The sequence below is a fragment of the Capsicum annuum genome, chromosome 7, assembly GCF_002878395.1.
Source record: "Capsicum annuum cultivar UCD-10X-F1 chromosome 7, UCD10Xv1.1, whole genome shotgun sequence".
Taxonomy (NCBI): domain Eukaryota; kingdom Viridiplantae; phylum Streptophyta; class Magnoliopsida; order Solanales; family Solanaceae; genus Capsicum; species Capsicum annuum.
In genome coordinates, this window is record NC_061117.1 from 219,808,393 (window position 1) to 219,815,475 (window position 7,083).

At 36.7% G+C, this 7,083-nt stretch overlaps 1 pseudogene; it reads left to right on the forward strand.

The window, feature by feature from the left end:
* Window positions 1-6,704, forward strand: part of LOC107878606 — a 13,059-nt pseudogene extending 6,355 nt beyond the window's left edge.
* Window positions 6,705-7,083: the final 379 nt, after the last annotated feature.

Genomic DNA, 7,083 nt, shown 5'->3' on the forward strand with positions numbered 1-7,083 from the left:
CGGTGCATTTGACACCAAAAACAGCAGCAACACAATGATAACAAGATGAACACAATGAGAACAAATTTCGGATTTAAGAAGGACACCAAACAGTCCACTATGAATCTACAAAGTGCAATAAGATAAAGATGGATAGATAGACTAAATGAGGGAATAATATTAACAACCCAAGAATTGTTACACCCTTGGACCTTTAATACTACACACAAAACTAACCTATCTCCTACGTAGGCACAAGAGGGATCTCGACCTCCCAAGGCCAATGTTTCCAAGCTTGAATCCAACACTAGTGATTCCACACTCAAGTTGATCTTCCTAGTTACAATTTCAGATTTGTGCCTCAACGAGAGAGAACTTGTATTTCAATGTTATACAACATTCATCATCATCAAAATCTAATGAATAAATCCCTAGAAGGTTATATTTATAGTGTATTACAAGAATAGTGTGAAATGTCCAAAATGACCCCTTAGTCAAAGTCTTCAAGTGGGATCCCTTGGAGTGCATTGTATGAACTGATTTTGGAGCCTAGTTAGGCCTTTCTTTGCACTTCATGTGTACACTCCAAGTCTCGAGTTCATTCACTCTCGTACTCACCCACCTCTATGGTCGTACCCGTATCACCCCTGGAGTAGCAATAAACTCTGGGTACAGGCTCTATAGCGGGTTCGTATCCCATGAGTAGTGGGACATCATCAGCATAGGTATTCTACTCATTAGAACTACAGGGAGGTATAACCTGAAACGTAAAAAGCCCTAAGTTAGGAAACATTCATACTCTATAGCACGAGCTAGATCATAAAGTAAAGAGAAATATTCCTATATGTCTCGTAACTTTCTTATAAGTGTGGCGCGATACACACCCATAAAAGAAACTCTACGCGATATGGCTTCGTAGATACCCTGGGACCTTGCTCTGATACTAAGCTTTTCACGACCCAAATCGAGGCTTTGACCGTGATGGGCATCCCAACCATAAAGGCCGGAGAGGCCCCTTACCACGTGATAAGCATTACTCATGTGAAATAAAATTGTGGAAGATAACTGAAATCATAGTAGTCCAGGACCAAACTTAAAACTTCATAAAGTCAAACCATAAGAAAACCCAAATCCAATCTAACACCGTCTACGAAGCCTTTACTGAACTGAATATATTAGTCTGTCTAAGTGGGGACAAGGCCCCGATCGGACCATAAAATTAAAAAGGAAACAACACTTAGAGAGATGCCTTCTGAAGTAAGGGAGGCTCACTAACTCTGAGTATCTGAGAATAATCAACTGGTTGTCGGGACCATGGGTCCGTGCCTTAGAACCTGAAATATAGAGGGTCAATACTTGAAAGTACTGGTATATAGAACAATCCAAAAAGATAAAATTTATTTTTGTATAGCATAAATGAGAGCATTTCATAAAACAAGTTAGCATAAAGTAAATGAAAACACATGGGCATATTATGAAAAACTTCAACCATTCTAGTAAAAAGTTGACTCTACTCTTGCTTTACTTCTGAGCTAGATGGGTCAACTTACATTCATACCAATCCATGGGCTATATGGAATCCGCACTTAACTCGGTGGCCAAGTCTCCAATTCGAGTTTACCGCAAGGATTGGAGTTTCAGATTCTGACATGAAAAGGACACAAAGCCAGTGTATAATTCCCTCTTTCAGAGAACATCCCCTCTTTCAGGGCACAATAAATCCTGTATTAGCAAAACACGATTTCGGACAATGAGTTATCTGAATTCATGCCTTCTTCGGATAACCATCTAATTCTCTCTAAGCCCATTTTTAACCTCTTAAATCATGATTCATACTTATACCTTCTTTGTTTTCACGTTAAGGGCATTTCATAACGGGGTATCGTCATACCCAAACTTTTAGGTCATTCATATCTTATCATATCACATCCATAGCCCTTTTTATTCAAAAGCACATTAATGACCACCAAAAAGGATTTAACAAATCACATGAGAGTTCTTATTTTCAAAAGCATATGAAACTTATGCAAACATGCTCTCTTTTCAAGACTTTAATGCATGGTGGTCAATTCTTTCATTAATCACATGCAGTTCAACATCAACAATTTAACACAATGAGAATTTATATAAATTAAACAAGAAAACACTCTCTCATTGAATCATAAAATAATGTAAACCCATAAATGATAGTAAACATTTAAACTCAAGCGCTTAATGTTGCATTTGAACACCCCATAACATGTTTAGGCAAAAGAGAGAAGGAATTTCATAAATTATGATCATAAATCCCTTTTCAAAAACTCAACACTCATTTTCACATGAATATTACTCAAGTTTTATATAGAGAACCCCTTTGTAATTACAAGATTTATCATAAAACAGGGTTCATAGTGCATGCTCTCCAAACAAATCTTAAAATCCATAATATGTACATGCATATATACTATAAAGCTTGTGAAAACATGAAACTCATGACCATGAGAGTTAGTATAATCTCACATACCTTTTTGATGAACAAAAATTTGAACTAGTATTGGAATTATATGAGCTTCGGAAGAAACCTTAATTTTTTTTCTCTTGAGAGTGGAGAAGGAGAGATGAGAAACTGACATATAATGGGTAAATAGTGTTTAAAGAGTGTTTTAAATCTTTGGGGTAGGGTTTAAGGTGAGAAAAAGAGCAAAATATCCCTAACGAAACCAAAATAATTGCAGAAATTCTTCAGTTAACGACAAGGTTGACAGCCCCGTCAGTTAGGTTACGGCTCGTCACTCTAGTCATCACTTTCAGGTTTGGATTTACCATTTACTGACCTAGGCTGACGACTAGAGCTGATGGCTCATCAGCTTAGTCATCACCTAAGTGGCAGCTTGTCAGATTAGTCGTCACCCGTTCACAGACAGACACCTCGAAGTAAAATGATCATAATTTTCTACTCCGATATTGGATTAAGGTGAAACCAGTTGTGCTGAAAAGAAGACACTAATATATTTAATTTGGTATATAGCAGGCCACGTAAATTATTATATACTAGGATTAATGGTCGTTGGAAGTTGACCAAAGTTGAAGCATTCACTAAAACTTAATTGATAGAAAAGTTTTCAACTAGTCTTTGAGTTTGGAGATTTTTATGGCCTTAATTCATATTCAAAGGTATTCCCATACTATAGAATTGATCATCGCACATATATTAACATGGAATCATTGGGTTCAAATTTATGAATGTAGGAACTACGGTTTGAATTTTGGCCCGAAAATGCGGGGTGTTACATTGTACTCAGAGCTTCTTCCTGTACAAAGGAGGGGAAGTATTTGTTGAAGATTTGAAAGTAAATAAAAAGTGTGTTTCTATTTAATAACTTAAACTTAGATGAGTTGGTCACACACAACATGATATCCAAGCACATAGAGGTCATGGGTGCGAGTCTCACCACCACACACCTGCATCTTAAGTTAAGAATTTGATGGAGTTGTGATGATCCTTTTCTCGTCATTTAGTTATCTTTGAAAATCACTCTGTACATTTCTTTCTAATTTTTGGTTGTGTAAATGTTCATTTCCAAATTTGTGCTACTAGTAGTTAATCCTGAGACATATGCTTGCAGGGAAAAATTCTTTTGTATGGGTGGGTCCAAATCCACAAGTATTAATCATGGACCCTAAGCTTATAAAGGAGGTATTCTCCAAAAACTATTTGTATCAAAAGGCTCGTGGAAATCCGTTAGCAGCATTATTGATACAAGGACTAGCAAGCCACGAGGAAGACAAATGGGCCAAACACAGAAAAATTACCAATCCTGCTTTCCATCTAGAGAAGCTAAAAGTTAGTCATTTATTTCTTTTCCCCTTTTTCTTTAATTGTTATTTGAATGTTCTTTCTTTTGATGGTGATGATATTTCTATATCTTTTTTTCTAATTCTATTCAAGTGTTGTGTCTTTGATAATTTTTCTAGAACAGCATATGCTTCCAGCTTTTCAGTTGAGCTGTAGTGAGATGCTGAGCAAATAGGAAGACGTTGTTCCAGTGGAAGGCTCATATGAGATAGATGTATGGCCTCACCTTCAGCAATTGAGTTGTGATGTAATCTCTCGGACTGCTTTTGGCAGTAGTTACGAAAAAGGTAGAAAGATTTTTGAACTTCAAAAGGAACAAGCTGAGCATTTTATCCAAATTGTACAATTAGTTTATATCCCTGGCTGGAGGTAAATTAATTTGCCTAGGAATTGGAAAATTTTAGTCAAAGCTATGTTGTTTAGACTCTTCAAAAATGATGACGAGCGCATGTCGATCCTTCAAAAGTAGTTCATTTCTGGAGGATCCAACACTGTGCGGTAACTTTTTTGGAGAGTCCGAACAACATAGAGCCAAAATACTCTATTGCAAACTACAAAGTTCATTACAATATGCACATCGCTTTCACTTCATCTTCTGTATCTAATGTATTTTGGTTTTCTATTTTATTATACAACTTCTAAGATTTTTCCCAACAAAGAGGAATAGAAGAATGAAGGAAATAAAAGAGGAGGTCCATGCCTCAATTAGAGGAATCATCGATAAAAGAGTGATGGCAATAAAATCAGGGAACGCTGATAATGAGGATCTATTAGGAATATTTATTGAATCAAATACTAAAGAAATAGAACATCACAGGATCAAGGATTTTGGAATGAGCATTGAAGAAGTCATCGAAGAGTGCAAGTTATTCTATTTTTCTAGTGCAGAAACTACATCAGTGTTGCTCCTATGGACTTTGGTGTTGTTGAGCAGATATCAAGATTGGCAGGCACGTGCCAGAGAAGAAGTCTTGGAAATCTTTGGGAGTCAGAAACCAGATTTTGATGGATTAAATCATCTAAAAGTTGTAAGTATCCCGATTTTGGTGGTTCAATTCATGTACCATGAGTTTTTATTGTAATTATTATTGTTGTTGTTTGAGTTCTTAAATTTGAAAAGTTTAGAGATTTGTGATGCTATTGTGTTAGGGCATGAGGATTTTTGATGATAGACATGTGAATGAAACATGTTGAAGAAGCTGGTCCATTCAAGGTGAAATAGTCTAGCTAGCACAGGAGTTTGGATGATATGATTATGTGTTCAAGACAAACTTAGATAACATTGATTACATCAGAAGCCGAGTTAGATCAGACTAGAAGTCTTGAAGAAGTCAAGTTGATCAAGGAGTTCAATAAGAAGAGGGTTTGAATTAAAAGAATCCTATCAACACTAGGAGAGGTGAGGCGGCGGCAAAAAGGAAAAGAATTAACTGATAGAGTTCTACTGAAGAAAGAATTGAACATCAAAAAGGACTCTATCACAGGTTGGCTTAAATACAGCAAACATGACTCAAAGCCAGCACTCACGCACGTACTAAAAAAGTCAATCAACAATCAGCATATATACTTGAAGAAGAACCAAGCCTCTTACTTAGCAAGTCATAAACTGTGTAGTAGTCAGGTTCTGGTATTGTAATGAGTCATTGATTCTAGTCTCAGTAATCTATAAACTGAGTTAGGAGTTGTCGTCTTTAAGTTTGGGAACTCAAAGACTTGGGAACACTTATCTTGGGAAGATTAACTCAAAGACTTGGGAACACTTATCTTGGGAAGATTAGTGTTTTTGTAGTAATAGGAGTTAGAAGTTTTAATTCCTAGGTTACAAGAAGTCTTGTAATTTTGTTGATTGTTGAGGCTCAAGTATTTTAGTGAAGTTGGGTTAAATCCTGTATAGGTACAGGTCGTGGTTTTTAACACCTTTCTTGAGCCGGATGTTTTCCACGTAAAAACACTCTGTTCAGTTTACTTCTGTGAATTACGTTTAGTTACTTGTTCCACAAATAGGCAATTAGTAGGACGCGTACTCTAACATATTTTTTGAAGTGGACTAGAAGATTCCATGATTTCCTAATTAAATAAGTAAAGTAGCCCTGTGACTTAGGGATAAGGGGGTTCTCCTCACAAAAGGGGTTGTTGTGATCAGGCCCCGCCACTGTTTACCAAAAACACAAGTCTCAGCAAAGTGGTAAGACCATGTATTTGAGCTGAGATCAGGAAAGTTGATGACCTGATGATAAGGGAGCAGGCAACCAATGCCTTGGTAGATATAACTGTAATATTAGATTTTTTAAATGGCTCATTCATGCTAGATGTAACTGAAGGACAAGCTTTTTTGTTGCAGGTGACGATGATCTTGTACAAGTCGTTACGGCTATATCCCCAGCAATAGCAATAACTCGGCGAGCTAATGAAGACGTTGTATTAGGAGACCTGTCTCTACCAACTGGTGCACTAGTCTTTTTGCCAGTGATTTTATTGCATCATGATAAAGAGATATGGGGTGAAGATGCAAGCAAGTTCAATCCAGAGAGATTTAGAGAAGGAATATCAAGTGCAACAAAGGGTCAAGTCACATATTTTCCATTTGCTTGGGGTCCTAGAATATGCATTGGACAAAATTTTGCCATGTTTGAAGCAAAGATGGATTTGTCTATGATCCTACAAAGCTTCTCTTTCGAATTGTCTCCATCCTAAACACATGCTCCTCAAACCATAGCTACCACGCAGCCTCAGCATGGTGCTCCACTTATTTTCCACAAATTATAATTTGGTACTTTGTGAGAGGTATTTTGTCATGTAATCTAGTTTATTCAGACTCGGTTCAGGGGCAGAGTTATAATATTAAATATGGGTTCCGTAACTTTTGCTTGAACCTTGTATTTGTATCAGGAAACCCATTATATATGAATAGATATTTAATTGCAACAAAATGAGCTACGGATTCCATGGCAAGTTCACAATTCATAAATTTTAAATTTTGATTTTGACAGATACATCATACATGCTTTTAACAGGGTTTTACTTTCATGAGGCTATGTAAGAGATGGAAGCATCAAGATTTGGTTTGAACTCCTTTAAATCCAGTACATTAAGATTCGCTATGCGCGAAGTAAGGATAAGCGCAGGACCACAAGGATCTGTTGTACGCAGCCTTACCTTGCATTTCTACAAGAGACTGTTTTGTTTGGTTCAGACTCCTCTACACAAGAAAAATAGCAATAGATACTCCTACACATATGCTTATCCTTTAGTTTAGCAGGATAAGGTCC